The 18,014-nt window shown below is 43.2% G+C and overlaps 1 long non-coding RNA gene across 2 annotated transcripts in view; it reads right to left on the reverse strand.

Annotated features, from left to right (window-relative positions):
* Window positions 1-17,630, reverse strand: part of LOC127018091 (uncharacterized) — a 288,464-nt gene extending 270,834 nt beyond the window's left edge. Inside the window, exon 1 of one of the 2 annotated variants that reach the window (XR_007766711.1) lies at window positions 17,584-17,630. This is a non-coding gene — a long non-coding RNA (uncharacterized LOC127018091). Of the gene's footprint in view, window positions 1-9,910; window positions 10,035-17,583 lie in introns of those variants that run through there. The other variant, XR_007766710.1, reaches the window with a different exon arrangement.
* Between the last annotated feature and the right edge of the window lie 384 nt (window positions 17,631-18,014).

Raw genomic sequence — 18,014 nt, forward strand, 5'->3', positions numbered from 1 at the left:
GTTCAGATCCTTGACTTAGTCCAACAAGACTATTAGTAGGTGATCAATGGACCATTTACTTGAAAGACAGGAGGACAAATGGTTGATTTATCCTCTCCCCAGCTGGCCACCAATTTTCTCAAGTAATCATGAAATTACTATAGCCATGAAGTCAGTAACCACTATTTCTTCTCCAGGCTGAAGTTTTAATTGAGAAGGGAACTCTCAGAGTCTTTGGGACACTCGAAGGAAAGCAGTAAGCACCACAGGCCTCAGCCAGCTTGATAAATGACTCCACAAGTCACCTGAAACTGTTGAACAGCAAGCAGTTCCCTCACCAATCACAACTGACCGGAAGCCACCTAAAGCCCCAAATGGTGTTTTTAGGAATAACAAAGAAAAGAGTATCCAGGAAACACACAGATGGATAAAGTGCAACTGTCTTTTTTGGTTTCCAGCCATGACATAAAACTCAATATCATCCCTTAAAAGGGGCTCAAACATCTTTGATAGTTGTGAAGAGTTTTTGCCTGGAAAGTCATGCAAAAATGTTTTTGACTGAACGTATTTTGGCGCATGGTTGCTACAAATGTGATTAGTGAACATGTGCTCACTTGCAACAAATGTGCATGCTGAAGTTTTAGTACAAAACCTGGTGGAAAGCAAGTCTTAACCTAAGATTTCAGGAATATTCCCATTTCAAAGCTGCTTTCCAGAAGCTGGAAATTCAAGACATAATGCTGTGATTGTGTTAATGGTTTAACACTACTATAGAAATTCTTGACTAATTCTAAAAATCTAGATGCAGCATTAACATTTTATTGTAACAGCCCAGGTGGAGGGCAAGAAGGCAAGCATGAACTATATCCCCTCTATCTCTAATCTAGTCTTCATAAGTGCTAGAGCACTCCATTTGGAAAAAGGAGACCCTGGTTCAGTTCTCTACCCTGGCTGAGGGACTGCACATCCACTTCTCACAGCAGGCTTGTGTTAATCCCAGGATATGTGTTTGGCAGAAGAGTGAAGTTGGAACAACTGGGCAGATTCACTTCCTGTTGAAGCCATACCAGGAACAAATTTGGTAATCTACATGACAGAAGACTCAGGATATGCAAAAAACCTACTTAGAGCACTCAGCTCGGAAAGGAGGTGACCCATTTTCATTATTATCAGCAAATAGTTAAGCTGACACTGCAGCCAGGCACCAGACCCCTGGAATGGGACAAAATTTCAGTAACACCCTCCCCACCAACACATCCTACTGGTTAGTGGTAGATTCTATTTCTCAGCAAGTTTGTGCATGCTCGTCTCTTTACATTGGCCCACAGAACCATGTGTTGAGGCACCCAGTTCTCCCTAGGCCCTGTTCCAGGAGCCACAGATAGCACAGGAACTCGCCTCTCCTGTGAAGGCCAAGTGCTTAAGGCCTAAACCTGCAAGTCCCTAGTTTCTAGAGACTTGCCAAATCCCTCAGCCATTTGCTGGCTCTGGTCCTGAGAATCATATTTCAGATCACAGAGCATACATTAGAAAATATGACTTTCACTTACTACTGACCTGAATCATATTTGAACCACTGAATTAAGGTGAAAGGCTCATGCATTTTACTGTCAGTCTATGAGTCATCCAGACCCTAAGGCAGAACATTTCTCAAATGAGAAGACTGAAAGGTTTTGCTGGAGGCCAAACCCTAAGTACTTTAAAAATGCCTGTGCATATTTCCCTGTTAATCAAGTTAATTAATTTCTGACTCTCCTACTTAAACCTGCTGTGTGATTTGTCTGAAACAATAAGCGATTCAAAATTAATTTTTCATATGCTGGATTGAAATAAAAGATAAGTAGTTTATAACAAGTGCTTTTTGTTTCAGCAAGCTTTGCAGGGTTAATAGGAAATGTCTAGGTTATGAAAACACAGCTTTGTTTTTAAAAGCAAGTAATCATCATAGATTCAAGTCTTACTATCTACTGCATCTGTAATCAGCATAACTGAGCTCTTGTCATTCCCTTTGTTTACTAAATGTAGCGGTGAACCACTTCATGTGGCCCTGGAGGTGGCTTAAACGTGGTTATGAAATGCATGGATCTAGCATTGAATGTTTCATAAACACAAAAGATCCTTACCCTACTATTAAAAATATATAGGCTTATTTTATTCTCTTTTTTCCAAGCTGTACTGACAACTGTTGAGCGCCATCAGATGGCAGGAAGAACCTCAACACCAAGTTAGGCATTGAACACATTACTATTTATTCAGTTCCCTGGTCCATCAAAACACTACAGCATATCTTTAACCAGGGGGAAAAAAAAAAAATCACAAGAGAATTAACATTAAGCAAATATTTAATTTGTTTACCAAATTGGGACCTAGGTCTCAAGTCGTACTGCTATCTCAAATCTCCCCTGGCTTTGCAAAGACTTTACCTTTCAGTCCCTCACCCTTCCTTGGCATGTACATGTTTTTCATTTAGACAGTTTTGAAGCTGCTTGTGTAGAATCAAATTTTCCCCTCATCACACTCATTCCTAACAGAAAGTCACCATCTGGTGGCATAAACCAGACAGTCCCATGAGGTACAGCACACCAATGCGAGGAGTCTCTGTGGTTCTCTGCGCTCTTCAGACTCAGGACTGGACAAATTGCTGTGGCTCAACACAACAGTCCTCTGCAGTGCGAAAGCAGGTTTGAGTCCACGTTCAGCTGAGCAGCATGCATGGATTTTGTCCAGCTTATTAATTTCATCCAATGTGTCTACTCACTTCTCACAATACTGTGTGTTTGTCGTGGTTTAACCCCAGTCAGCAACTCGGCACCACACAGCCGCTTCCTCCTCCCCACTCCCAGTGGGATGGGGAGGAGGAAAGGAAAAAAAAGTAAAACTCGTGGGTTGAGATAAGAACAGTTTAATAACTAAAGTAAAATATAATACTAACAATAGTAATAATGAAATATAATAATAATAATAGTAATGAAAAGGAATATAACAAAAAAAGGAAGGGGAGGAAGTAAAAAAACCAACAGTGATGCACAATGCAATTGCTCACCACCCACTGACCAATGCCCAGTTAGTTCCCGAGCTGCAATCCGCGCCTCCCGACCAACTCCCCCCTGTTTATATACTGGGCATGATGTTCCATGGATTGGAATATCCCTTTGGCTAGTTCTGGTCAGCTGCCCTGGCTCTGCTCCCTCCCAGCTTCTTGCACACCTCCTTGCTGGCAGAGCATGGGAAACTGAAAAGTCCTTGACTTAAGATAAGCGCTACTTAGCAACAACTAAAACATCAGAGTGTTATCAACATTATTCTCACACTAAATCCAAAACACAGCACTGTACCAGCTACTAGGAAGAGAGTTAACTCTGTCCCAGCCAAAACCAGGACAGTGTTGTATGGAACTGCCAGAACAAAACGGTCCTGGAAATAGCTAAAGGTTATGGGTTTGTCATTGGGTTTTGGTTTTGGGAGGGTTTGGTGTTTGTGGTTTTAGTTTTTTTAAAAAAAAAAACAAACCAAGATGAACTACTACTTCTCCCCTACCCACCATGACATGTCAGCAGCAGCCATCTTTGTAGGACAGAATATGTGCACCCCACCATAAGAGAACCAGGTTGCACTTTGAAAGAACTTGGCTGCTTTTACAATAGTAGTTTCTGCTTTTATGGAAGGAGAAGCGGGTCGCAGACTGGAATGACCTTTCCAGACAGGAACAGACACAATGCAGCTGGCTGCTCTACCCTTGTCACTACAGCACTCCAGCCAACATTTCATTATGCTTAAGTATGACAAGTGACATTATACAGCTGCCATTCCCTGGGATCGTCACAAAAACAGAAAGTGTCTCAACAAGCTCTTCCAGCAAACAAAATTGGAAATTGTTAAATTGCACCACAATGATACAGCTTGTAGAGATTGTGTTGGGAACAGGAACTTACATCTTACTATGCATTCCCTTCCACATGCAGGGTTTGGTAGAGGTTATAGGTACTGATATTTCTGGTTACAACAGCCTGTTTGTTTTGGCACCTTAAGTTCATAGAATCATAGAATGGTTTGGGTTGGAAGGAACCTTAAAGATCACCTAGTTCCAACCCCCCCTGCCGTGGGCAGGGACACCTTCCACTAGACCAGGTTGCTCAAAGCCCCATCCAGCCTGGCCTTGAACACTTCCAGGGATAGGGCATCTACCACCTCTCTGCGTAACCTGTTCCAGTGCCTCACCACCCTCACAGTGAAGAACTTCTTCCCTACATCTAATCTAAATCGACCCTCTTGCAGTTTAAAGCCATTACCCCTTGGCCTCTCACCACATGCCCTTGCAAAAAGTCCCTCTCCAGCTTTCTTGTAGGCCCCCTTTAGGTACTGGGAGGCTGCTATAAGGTCTCCCCAGAGCCTTCTCTTCTCCAGGCTGAACAACCCCAACTCTCTCAGCCTGTCTTCACAGGAGAGGTGCTCCAGCCCTCTGATTGTCTTGGTGGCCCTCCTCTGGACTTGCTCCAACAGGAGCATGCCCTTCTTATGTTGGGGGCCCCAGAGCTGAAGGCGGGACTCCAGGTGGAGTCCATGAGAGCAGAGTAGAGGGGGAGAATGACCTCCCTCGACCTGCTGATTACTCTTCTTTTAATGCAGCCCAGGACACAGTTGGCTTTCTGGGCTGCAAATGCACATTGCTGGGTCATGTTGAGCTTCTTGTCAACCAATACCCCCAAGTCCTTCTCCTCAGAGCTGCTCCCAATCCATTCTCTACCCAGCCGGTATTTGTGCTTGGGATTGCCCCGACCCATGTGCAGGACCTTGCACTTGGCCTTGTTGAACTTCATGAGGTTTGCACGGGCCCACCTCTCAAGCCTGTCAAGGTCCCTCTGGATGGCATCCCTTCCCTCCAGCATGTTGACTGCACTGCACAGCTTGGTGTCGTCAGTAAACTTGCTGAGGGTGCACTCAATCCCACTGTCCCTGTCACCAACAAAGACGTTAAACAGCACTAGTCCCAATACCAACCCCTGAGGAATGCCACTCGTCACTGGTCTCCACTTGGACATCAAGCCATTGACTGCAACTCTTTGAGTGTGACCATCCAACCAATTCCTTATCCACCGAGTGGTCCATCCGTCAAATCCATGTCTCTCCCATTTAGAGACAAGGATGTCACACGAGACAGTGTCAAAAGCTTTGCACAAGTCCAGGTAGATGATGTCAGTTGCTCTTCCCTTATCCACCAATGCTGTAACCCCGACATAGAAGGCCACCAAATTTGTCAGGCACGATTTGCTCTTAGTGAAGCCATGTTGGCTGTCACCAATCACCTCCTTATTTTCCATGTGCCTTAGCATCGTTTCCAGGAGGATCCACTCCATCATCTTGCTGGGCACAGACATGAGACTGACTGGCTTGTAGTTCCCCAGGTCTTCCTTTTTTCTCTTTTTAAAAATGGGGGTTATGTTTCCCCTTTTCCAGTCAGTGGGAACTTCCCCGGACTGCCATGACTTCTCAAATATGATGGATAGTGGTTTAGCCCCTTCATCCGCCAGTTCCCTCAGGACCCACAGATGCATCTCATCAGGTTCCATGGACTTGTGCACCTTCAGGTTCTTTAGATGGCCTTGAACCTGATCTTCTCCTACAGTGGGTGGTTCTTCATTCTCCCAGTCCCTACCTTTACCTTCTGCGGCTTGGGAGGTGTGGCTGGAGCACTTGCCAGTGAAGACTGAGGCAAAAAAGTCATTGAGTATCTCAGCCTTCTCCATGTCCCAGGTAACCAGGTCTCCCATTTCCTTCCAGAGAGGGCCCACATTTTCCCTAGTCTTCCTTTTATCACTGATGTACCTATAGAAGCTTTTCTTGTTGCCCTTGACATCCCTGGCCAGACTTAATTCTGTCAGGGCTTTAGCTTTCCTTAGCTGATCCCTGGCTGCTCAGACAATTTCTCTGTATTCCTTCCAGGCTACCTGTCCTTGCTTCCACCCTCTGTAGGCTTCCTTTTTGTGTTTGAGTTTGTCCAGAAGCTTCTTGTTCATCCATGCAGGCCTCCTGGTGTTTTTGCCTGACTTCCTCTTTGTTGGGATGCATTGGTCCTGAGCTTGGAGGAGGTGATCCTCGAATATTAACCAGCTTTCTTGGGCCCCCTCTTCCCTCCAGGGCTTTATCCCATGGTACTCTACCAAGCAGATCCTTGAAGAGACCCAAGCCTGCTCTCCTGAAGCCAGCTTGTTGTGTGCCCTCCTCACTGCCCTAAGGATCTTGAACTCCACCATTTCATCATGGTCACTGCAGCCAAGGCTGCCCTTGAGCTTCACATTCCGCACTAGCCCCTCCTTGTTGGTGAGAACAAGGTCCAGCACAGCACCTATCCTTGTTGGCTCCTCCATCACTTGGAGAAGCAAGTTGTCATCAACACAGTCCAGGTACCTCCTGGATTGCTTATGTCCTGCTGTGTTGTCCCTCCAACAGATATCAAGTTGGTTGAAGTCCCCCATGAGGACCAGGGCTGGTGAACGTGAGGTTGCTCCTATCTATCTATACAGGGCCTCATCCGCTCGGTCTTCCTGGTCAGGTGGCCTGTAGCAGACCCCCCCTATAATGTCACCTGCCCCTGCCCTCCCTTTAATCCTGACCCATAGGCTCTCGGCCAGCTCCTCATCCCTCCCCAGGAGGAGCTCCACGCACTCTAGCTGGTCATTGACAGAGGGCAACACCCCGTCCTCATCTCCCCTGCCTGTCCTTCCTAAAGAGCTTGTATCCTTCTATTCCAACACTCCAGTCATATGAGCCATCCCACCACTTCTCCATGATGTCAATAAGATCATAGCCCTGCAGGCATGTACACTTCTCTAACTCCTGTTTGTTGCCCATGCTCCGTGCGTTTGCATAGAGGCATTTAAGTTGGGCCCCCAATGAAGCTGACTCACTGGCTGGAGTGGCTGGAATTCCTTTGTGCTGCTCTTCAGGTGCTCTCCTGCTGACCTGTGATCCCTCTCCAGGCTCTGGGCATCTGTTGCTGGCACTGGCATGAAACTGGTAGGAGTGGGATAGACTGAGGTTCCCCTCCCCCGGCAACTTTAGTTTAAAGACCTCTTCACCAGCTTGGCAAGCCTGTGACCAAAGACAGTCTTCCCCTTCTCTGACAGATGGACCCCATCAGCCCCCAGTAGACCAGGTTTCTCAAAGCAAGTCCCATGGTCTAAGTAGCCAAAGTTACCTGCTGCAGGATATTGCTATGAATATTATAGCTATTTACCTAGTCCTTAAAAAAAAACAGAGAGAAGAGAAATCGAGTGCTTTCAGCCACTCCAGAGCAAGACCAAGGGGCAGGATGCTGCACCGAGACAGCAGGCAGCCACCCCGTTTGTGCCAGGGTGCAATACACAGGGGGAACCTTGTCCCTACGCACGGCCAGGCTGCACATCAGGCCCTGCCGGTCTGTGCAGCCTCTCCCCGAGGCAGCTCTGATGCTCTGCAGTTTGGGAATGGTTTGGAGCCTGGCTGTGAACTCACACTGTGTGTGAGAGTACATCTGTCAGTCGGTGCTTTTTAGTAATTTTGAATCCAATGGCCAATTTCAGTTAAATCTGACAACAGGAAAGAAGTCACAAAGGTTAAATACTTATACATTTCATGGAACCATGCCCAGCAAAGGAGGTAACTCCTACCAATTACCTCCTGAAAGGCTGTAATGTGAGCCCAGTTCATGATAGGCAGATCCTGGAGTCCATGCAAAGTAGAGCTATTACTGATACTCCAAACAACAAAAGCTTTAGTTGTTACTAGAAAATATGAACCACAATACATACTCCATACAGAAATCTGACTTAATTAGTTCTACTGATTGTAGAACTGCTTTATCAGCTGTCTGCAGCACACTGATTAACCCTTTCCTATTTATCTCCTATATTTCATATATCATTCCAGACAAAATTACTTCCTTGAAATTCAATCTTTTTCTGTAATTTTTTTTTCTGCTCCCTGCTTCAACAAAAGTGTCATGTCAGTGAGGTGAGATTTCCAATTTTAACAGGGTTTGGTTTGTGGTCAACCTTCACTTTCACATGGTCATTAACAGTTGTGGGATCAAGTAAGGAACAGAAGGAAGCCCCCTTACCCCATTTCACACCTCTGTTCATGTTTGGTGGAACAGACAAGCTTGTAGCTGCCCAACTTATAATCTATTGTTGGGTGAAAAACTTCTCTGATTTTTATCAGTCTTGAGGGAGTCTGGCTGTAGCGGATTCAACTCTTTCTGTGGTTGACTAGAAAGCTTGCTGAATGGTGGCATAAAGAGTTCATAGTCCCATCAGCCACAAGAGTAAGCATCTGAATCAGACTGGGCTTAGTTTTGTTTGTTTGGCTTTTTTTTTTTAGCAACAGCTAACAAAAGCTGTGTCCAAACCATCAGTCATCTGCATTATCGTATTGTGCTTGTAAACATGCGATTTACAGCAAGGGAAATAGCTTCCTTTATTGCTACGTACATGAGTAATATAAGAGTCATAAAACGAGTCTACATACTATGTCAGCATACTGGCATATAATGGCATTTCCAGGTTTCCAACAGAAACCGTTATTAGTTATTATTTTCTTCTCAGAAATGCATCATGATACACTGACTTTTTATTATTAAATCTATTTTTAAAATATTACAGCTGTTACAACCTTTTTAGGGAAAAAGATTAAAGATCAAAGTGAATTCCATAGTTCCCTGACAAAGGTATTGTCCAGTCTTTGGACCACCGCTATTTCAAAAGGAAGATTTCCACATTAAAAAACAAATAAAAATAAAAGGAGTAACAAGAAGGAAGGAGACACATCTACAGGTATGAGAAATAATCAAAGCTTCCTGATTTAGTTTTGATAGATTATATCCAGTGTTCAAAACCTAGTATTCCAACTGCAAGGCATCCTCCTTTTCCTTCTGAAAGAATTCCTCTGGCAGGCTGGCCGCACAGCTTTTTCATATTTTTGATCTTTTACTTTTAGCTGAATAAACCACTTAGCTCCCTGCCTCAACACTCCTCCAAAAAGCCATCCTCAGTGTTAAATTCTTTTAGCATCCGGTTCATTACTTTTTCTCTCATCTCTACACAGTACTAAACCAGGAGAACAAAAAGATCCAGATTCCAACTTGCTTACAAATAAAAGTAGTTTGCCAAACTTGCACCTTAAATGATCCATCACACCGCAGTTTGAAAACACAACATTGCTAATGAAATTCTCTTGCATTTGTAGGATTGTTAAGCATTAGTGGTTTCTCCAAATATCTGGTAATTTCACTTCTGAAGTCTCACCATTAGGGTCTCGGCCTTTTTTCATGCAACGTTGCTTCCCATGCATGAAATATTTCTTAACATAAATGTGTTCCTTCTTGCATTGATCTTTCTACACTGAACTTTCACAATCTGTTTTTCCATCTTGCATATTAATCAGACTTAAGTACTCATTCTGTAAGTGCTTATAGATGTGCTGGACTACACTTGCCAAGCTATTCTATTGTCTCTGAAGGGACTCTTGTGTTCAAAAATAGGGAGCTGAAAACATTTGCAAGACAGTGGCCTTATTTTACACACTGACGGAACATCATCTCACAAAATAACACAGCATCAATAATAACACCATTATATCCGTGATGATCTTAACGTTAAGATGTAGGACTTTGTTTTGAGGGGGGTGGAGAAGAGAAGCAGTGGGAAAATCTGTAAAGGACTGCTGTAGACTTTTGTATGATTTTCAACACATTCAGGTTCCCAAAAGGCTTGTGCCCCTTTGAAAGAACTGTGGCTTGATAATCATCCAGCAAAGCAGACTTATCGCTGTCCTTGCCTCTTCTGCCCCCAATGAATTTTAAAATATTAGACTAAGTACAACATGGTGCACCTGTTGCACACACGCTCTTACTGTTCAGGCTGAACAAATGAAGACGAAACGGCAGTTTTGGTCCTACCTTATATCAGCGCATGTAGGTTAGCTTGTATGGAAGACGTTTTAACACTGTAGGATCCAGTTTCCTTCAAGCCACAAAACAAAATTACTGAGGTGAAGCAGCATCTCTTGTAATAGGCTGTATCACTGGGACAAAATCCAGACCAGGGTGTTTTGATGAATGGCAACAGAGAAGCATGACCTAAACAGCATAAGGCTCATTTAAAAAAAAACCACTTTTTCCAAAATAAAATCTCACCTTTTCACCTTAGATTCCCAGAGCCCACAGTATTACTGATCATCTTCCCACAGTTTGACGAGAGGTCACCAACTATGTCATTTCTTAGAGATGCAAGTTGAAGTGTCTGTCCTGTTTCTCCAACAACCATCTCTTAATCCTTAACTAGAACATCTTCACTTAAACTTAATGTAAAACTCTACAGTCATGAGTAAGAACAACATCAAAAGCATCCTGTGACTAACCTTGATTTGTTAAACAGCTCTGAGGTATTCTTGATATGCGTGTTTTTCTTCCGATGCATGACAGACATCAAACATCAAAATTGTGATATGAGTGTGACACTGGTCTCAGCAGTACTGAGAACAACTGTTTATGATCCTAAACAGCTTGAACTACAGAAGAGGAGTTTCTGAGGCTGTAAAGCTCAGAAGAGTATTAATGCTGACATTTGATGCCATTTTAAGAATTCAGATGCTGCCTTTGAACCCAAAACAGAAGCCACCCTTCCCTTTTATATTTTCAGTGCTTTATGTCCCCCTTCTGTCACAGAAATTGGTATTTCCCAATATTTAGTACTGTTTCTATGCCTTGTAGCAGTTCATCCTGACTGACTTCCTCAGCAGCATCTGAGGATGCCTGCAAGTAAATGTTAACTAAGGTAAATAATAAAAGGAACTGCTTGAATCACTTTAGGCTCAAAAGCTGCTGCACTCAGCAGCTGGGCCCCAGCCCACCTCCCCAGAGCCCTGCTCTCCTGGCAGCACCCTGCCACCTCACACTGCTCCCCAGGGAGTGATGCAGCCAGCCAGCCCCAGGGCCTCACGGCTGCTGCCGTTGCTCCCGGGCCAGCACTCCTGGACCCCACAGGCAGGGACAGCCTTGGGTCCGGGCCCTTGCCCATCACCTGCTCCCCATTTCCACACTGCTTGAAGTGACCACCACAGAGACCTGGCACACCACTTTCACCAATGCCACAAACCCCACACAGCTTCTCCCAGAGCCCCATAGTGACAGCAGCTACCCCTGCCACGCCCAGGCATGGCCTGTGCCCTCCGCCCTTCACTGCCACAGGCAGAACCAGCTCCAGCAGGAGAACGTTTTCTTCGTGTAATTTATTGCCAGCTAGCTCACGCCTCTGATCACCCTGTCAGCTACGGACAGAAAACACACACACAGTTACACGCACACACCTCTTCCCTCTTGCCCAGGCTCTGCTTGCCTCACTTGCCCACAGGCTTCCCCCTATCCCTCACAGTCCTCTCAGCGAGGCGATGGGCTGGCCACAACCAGCTGGAACTGGCCAGAACCGGCAGGAGCAGCTGCTGCTCTCCCCACAGAGGCGCCACCGCAGCCCCACCGCTGACACCACCCATGCTTGCTGAGGCAGAAGATGGCGGTGCTTCTGCCTGGCATGGCCCCAGCGGTCTCTTCACGAGGAGCCCACGGCCACGCAGGGATGGATGTGGGGTAAGGAGGTGGCCCCGGCCATGGAAGTGAACTGGCCAAAGCGGTGTATTTGGCTTGCCTTACCCAAGTAGTAGACTAACATGCAATGCAAAAAATTTGTTTTTCTTTTAGCTGTTTCTAGGCCCACAAGGTGCTGACCTCCCTGGGGGTATCTGCCTTTCCTTCTTTCCCCTGACAGGAAATACAAATAGAAAGTTTAAAAAAAATTCCCCACGGTTCATTTTTATCAGCGTCCCAAAATAGTAGTGCTGTTTGGAGAGTCTACTGTTGGAAAGTATGCCCACTCGAATCCCAATTATACTAATCAAATATACACAGACAGTGCTAAAAAAAAAATCTCCAAACACCACATAATTCAGCTATGGAGCTCTATATGTATGTGGTCTGATTAAAACAATCTTCAATCCCCTTTGCTTAGGATCTTCTTGACTAAAAGAGGACTGGAGAGCTGTATTTGATTTAATTTCAGGGCTTTAGCACAGTCCAGCTTTCTTGGTCCTCTTGTTCTCCCCTAGCAATGTAAATAGCCTGTACATAACCAAGTAAATCATCCAAATCAGCATTCCTGCAGGTACCTGCTAATACTCCATTGCAAAACTGCACAATTTAAGCTATGATAAACCCAAACTAACATCAAATCTTTCACAGAGGAAAATGGATATAAGCTGCCGCATCACGAGTCTATTTAAATGCAGATTTTGGGTATCTGTTATTCTTAAGTATTCTTATACTTTTAAAGCGGACTCTCTGGGAAGCAAATGCTTTGTCTTGGCTGCACCCAATCTCATTTTTTATACTTGTTAAGGAGAATCACACTCTAAGCCTGAACTTAAACCACAAACCTTAATTTTTTTTGAGAATAGTACAGAAAAAAGTAAAATAAGTGGTACTGTCCAAATTCCACAGAAAATAATGTGCATAAAGCACTTGAGAAAAGGAAGCACAGAGAACAGGCAATAAATGCATTGCTTTCTAAGAAAAAGAAGTGCTTGACTCATTTTAAAATAAGATCTTCATGAAAAATGCACCCTGAGCACAACTAGGCTTCAACATCTTGGGCTTTTACCTAGAAATATTGTAGCTTAAGTGTTTAAGTTTGACCAAGTACATTTCCCCTTCCACACACACAGATGCCCAAGGTCACTGAAACTAGAAGTGTATTCAGTTATATGAGAACCTGTCAAGATAGTAACAGAGATCCTGACAGTGTGATGACCCAGAAGGCATCATTAGCCACTAGGAATCATTTTAGCCCAAATATCCTGACACCAAAGAACTGAAAACAGTCTTAAGATATTCACATGATTTTCAGAGCACTTTCTCTACACAAGAATTTCACCCTTCGCTGCACTTCACTGCATTTTTCTTCTAAACATTTCCTAGCATTATTACTAACAAGGCCACTTTAATGATGGCCACAAAGTGTTGGCTGCTGGGATGTACTAAATCTCATCATTGTTCTTATTAGGGAATTTATTATCAGTGAAATATTATCAACAAGACATAAGAATTGAATGCTGACAAAATTAACTTTTACTGCTAACATTCTTCTCTGTTACTTGGACTACATCTTCCAGTATTAAGGCTATGTCCATTTATAGAAATACATGGGCATACAGCAACACTACAGCTCTGAACAAGCCATCCTGAACCCTTATAGCTGCTTCAAAGGCTCCGAATGGGCCAGATTAACCTACAAAGAACCACCTGACTTCCAGTCATCTCCATTTATCATACAGGACCTGAGACAAAATTACCCTGGAAACTCTATTTTCCTGACTTTTGTCAAATGGATGCTTAATATAATCTCTGCAGTAATACAGAATTTGATGGAAAAGACGGGCCTGATCAACAAAGCATTTGCATAGTTTTTTGGAGACGCTTTACAACAAAGGAGAAGAGTATATGCTAGGACTGAAGCCATGTCCCATTTCACCAAGCATCTCACCACCACCTACCCTCTCTACACCACGGATTCTAGATGAAGTTCTTAAAGCTTCCTATTGTTCATTTAATAGCCAGCTGCAAATAAATCACCTCTAAACAAAAAGCCCAGACTACAATTTTTACTATTAAAATACTTAATATAGTGAGGTAACAGCTCCCATTTGAAGCATAAACTAAAAAACATTGGTTTGTTTTATAATTTTATGAACATGCAATTGTATATCTTTTCCTGTTCCTGAACCGATAGATTCAAGGTCCTTGATAAATTATAGAAAAACTTTTTTCTAGCAAGGTCTTATTTGACCAACAGTACCCAACCCATTTCATTCACCACCAGAATGAACAATTACAAAATTGGTAACCAGGAAACTATATTTAATCTTTTAAACAAGACAGACAGTTCTAGCTGTGTCATTCTACTTCAAATATCAGAGAGGAGTAAAAAGTGAACCTTCAAATACAAATGAAATACCCCAGAATTGCTTTCATAACCTCTACAGTAAGAGAAATGCTTCAAGGAAAGAAAATGGTCTTCCTCAGGTTTTTGTGAAGCATCAGCATCCTCCACTAATTACAGAGGAATAAAAAGGCATCACGTAGATTTAATAGTACAAGACACTTCTCAAAAAGAGAAAACAAAACTTTAGTACTTTACCACATGCTGAAGACTAAATCCTTTCTTGTAATACTTGTTAAAGAAGCCTTATGAACACTCATAAGCGTCATTAGATCACACAGCAAAACCATGTGCAAGTCCCATTTCTATACTTCCTAATTCTTTCCTTGCAGGCTGGTAAAACCTCATCTTTGTCTCGAGGGATGCCACTTCCTATTACATGCTTTCAGGTAACTTAAATCTGTGGGAAATTTAAAAATCACAGGGCCTTGGTCACCTACATACACCTCGAGCTAACTAAATGCCTTCACTGACAGCAGCAGCAGACCCATTGACATTTTATGTGAACTAGGTACAGGATGACAAAAGACTTGTAACTTGTAATGTAAGTTACATTTCTAAAGCCTTTCACACACACTACATCAGGAGTTGTGACACCAGAAAATGCAAAAAGCTGCTAAAATTTAACATTGGTAGTAATATTTGGTTTAACAGGCAAGCAAGACAGACAATTTGTAGACAATTATGGATAGAATCATATTTAAGTAGCTGCAGAAACCAGTATGCAGACAACAGAAGTGACAAGCCTGTGGTTTAAGCTCTGCCTAAGGCCACCTTGAGTCTATCTCTGGTACTGCTTAGTGCAGCTGTTTGCACAGAACTGAGGAACCAGTGGTGAAGACTATTTTTACTTTTCATTCCCCAAGATCTTTGCAGAAGCAAAACAAAAAGAAATTTTCATGTGTTAGTAGTTCTGTGTGGTAAGACCTCTTCGTTGTCTGTGGGAGAAGAGACATTGACTTGAGAGCATCTCAAATCTTCTGATGTATATATTATTAGTCTTGTTTAGTAATTCCCTCTATTCATTTTAGCTGCACTGAAGATGCCTTGATATTTCTAGTAAAAATATAAGGAAATGACTCTTGACTCTGACATGGAATAATGACTAGTATTGTATTGTTACCACTACTCACACAAAAGTCATTCACTTCATTATTATCCAACCTTAAAGTGATACCTTTGTGTGACAGTCATAACTTTTACTTCTTTTAAACTTTGTAGCAATACTTAACCTACCAGCATTTAAAATGTTTCCTTGTATTGCTTCAATTGCATTACCTAGCATCATTCCGGAAAGGTAGATCTGACTTCAATTTCTGTTGCGTTGGTAGCAACCTCAAAACACATGTTCTGGAGAGTCATGGGAAAGGAGGTGGGCTGGGTTTTTAATGAGGAGAAAAACAGCAGCTAGAAAAAGTATTCCCACTGCCAAAGAACACACGCTGCGTCCCATGCTCTTTTTCAGAATGCTTTCACCTTCCCAAATGCTTGTCCCTAAGCATCTGTCCATAGGCTTTTGAAAGTTTAACTTAGTAGAAATAACACACATAGTAACACAGATAATGTTCTCCCTGGAGACTCTACTGTGAGATAAAAGGCCCCACAATTGCCCACACGGCTCTGGGAGCCCCCACGCTCTCGGGCCTTGAGATATGGCTAGACTGTCCAGTACACAGGGCTCTGTCCTTAAACACAGTGCAGTCTCTTGTTTCAAACCAGGCACCCCTCCAGATTTTCTCCGCAGCTCAGTTCTCACAATGAGAGAATTACTGAGCAAGTAATGCCTTCTGCATTACAGACAGAGCACCTTCCCAGGGCTGAGCCAGAAACTTGTAATGATTTTTCCATCCCTACCTTCAGGCTCCAAGTTTCCTAATCTAACACCATTAGATTCAGCTATTACCTGCCTGGGTTAGACTATTTCACACAGTAGTTGCCTAAGGGCTGTTAAGCACTACACCAATATAAATATCACCACTCTGACAGTCACAGAAAGGGTCCACATCCAAAACTCCACCTCCCTCCAATTGAGATTCTCATTATTAGGTTCTTGTTTCTCCCTCTCCCACTGCTAAAAGTCCCTGCTTCTGTTAAATTGCCATACACTCGCATACAAAAAGCCCCATGTCTCTGAAGCTGTTCATTGTATTTTCTCCACCTGTCCCCAGTACAAGACAACCGCTTCACTACTAAGAGAGCAACTAAAAAAAGAAAATCAAACTTCATGACACAAAAATAGTCCTACAAGTAGTGAGGTGATACAGTGACTTCAGAGGCTTGATATTTCTTTCAATTTTTGTTACATTGCCTGCTCAAATATTTCTATGGTGATGTGTACCAAGGGAACATTTAATGGACCTGTGTCTGGATGGACGTAGGTTTTCATTTACCTTCAAGGTTATTTTCACGAAAGCATTACATTTTCCTCTTTTATCACAAAGCTGCCAGAGTACTTCAAGTACTTCATCTGCAAATTATGAGTCACAATTCAATTGCCAATGCAGGAAACGATAGACCATCTTTAGTTAGTAACATCATCCTCCCCTCCCCTTCTTACACTGGGAGGATATTACAGATGAGTCATTATGGAAAATGCTTAGCAAGCCAAGTACTGCACTATACACAATTTGGGAGCTTGTTTTCCTCTCTGAGGATCATAAATTAGTGACAACCTGTAGTTTTCCAGTTTAATCTGGAGAATTGTATTTCTGTTAGAGGAAATGCCAATTTCCTTGTATCTTGCTTCTTAACCTCTTCTATTATCTCCCACGATATACGTCCCAAATCGCCACAGAGAAAAGCTACACTAATATGCTATAAGCAGTTAGTGTGCTAGCATCTAAGTCTGCAGCTGTCCTTGTCTACATCAGAAGCAGCTATTAGGGGAGGCACTTGAGGAACACCAGTCCCAGTCTGCACAGGGAGGCTGTGATGCAGAGCTCAAAAGAGGCCGTATTCTCCACCTACTGAAGCAACCCCTGCTCCCCACAGGCGTCTGCCCAAATACGTTTTCAAACATAAGCAAAAGTTTAAAATGTTCTAAGAAACCAAAGGATGGCTCACTGGACCACAACTACTGCCGTATCTATTTTCCCTCATCCCAGTAGCCCTGGAAATGGCAGTGGTTTGTGGCTGAGAGGCCTAGCATGGTCTCTGCTCTGTAGTTGCACTGCTGTTAGGGATAACTCCAGTGAGAAAAGAATAGCTACCATGTAAGAGGAGGGAGGGACCATAACTTCTTAGCACAGAGAAGTCACAGACAGAAAACTAATCTGCATCTTCACAGTAAGAAAGCAAAACAGAGGCTCCCAGTCCTTCTTGAAAGCATGCAGACTCCCTTCTTACCAACTCCAGCAAGCCAACCCAGCAGCACTTACATTAGCATTTAGCCCCTCCTATTGTTTAATCAGTGTTTTCTTCAGAGGAAAGAAAGATAGGCCCTAGACACTCAGCCCCCTCCTAATGATACTTTATACTTGGTAAATATCTCTAGTCTTTTGCTTAAAGATTATAAAAAAAAAAAAAAACCAACAAACAAAAAACCCCCGCCAAACTCCAAAAAGCCTCCCAAAACAGTACTCACCCCCTCACAGCCACCTCCCAGCAGCAGTTCTCAAGAAGGAGCTCTACTGGCCTTTTATCTCCTCCCCTAATCACCACCTAGTAATTACTTCACTTAAATAGCAGCTGGTTCCCCTCCACCCCCACATTTCACCTAAAAAGGCCAGCCCAAAGTGTATCAGCAGGTTCATCAGCAACTTAAATAAAATGGGAGAAGATTGATTGCACCTGTTGCATTAACGTTACACTCTCCTCAATGCTACTTTAATATTTGTGCTTGTAGCCAGTTAGGCAGTGTGACAGAAGACATCTTTCTTAAAAATGCACTAATAAACCCAATATATTGCCCTAGGCCCTAATTGCAGATCTCCTCAGGAACAGAGTAAGAAAATCTCTTGTGTAAACTCAGTCTTGTTTGGAGCCAGCTATAACGAATCTCCATCGATTAAGAAG

Source organism: Gymnogyps californianus, chromosome 6 (assembly GCF_018139145.2).
Source record: "Gymnogyps californianus isolate 813 chromosome 6, ASM1813914v2, whole genome shotgun sequence".
Lineage (NCBI taxonomy): Eukaryota > Metazoa > Chordata > Aves > Accipitriformes > Cathartidae > Gymnogyps > Gymnogyps californianus.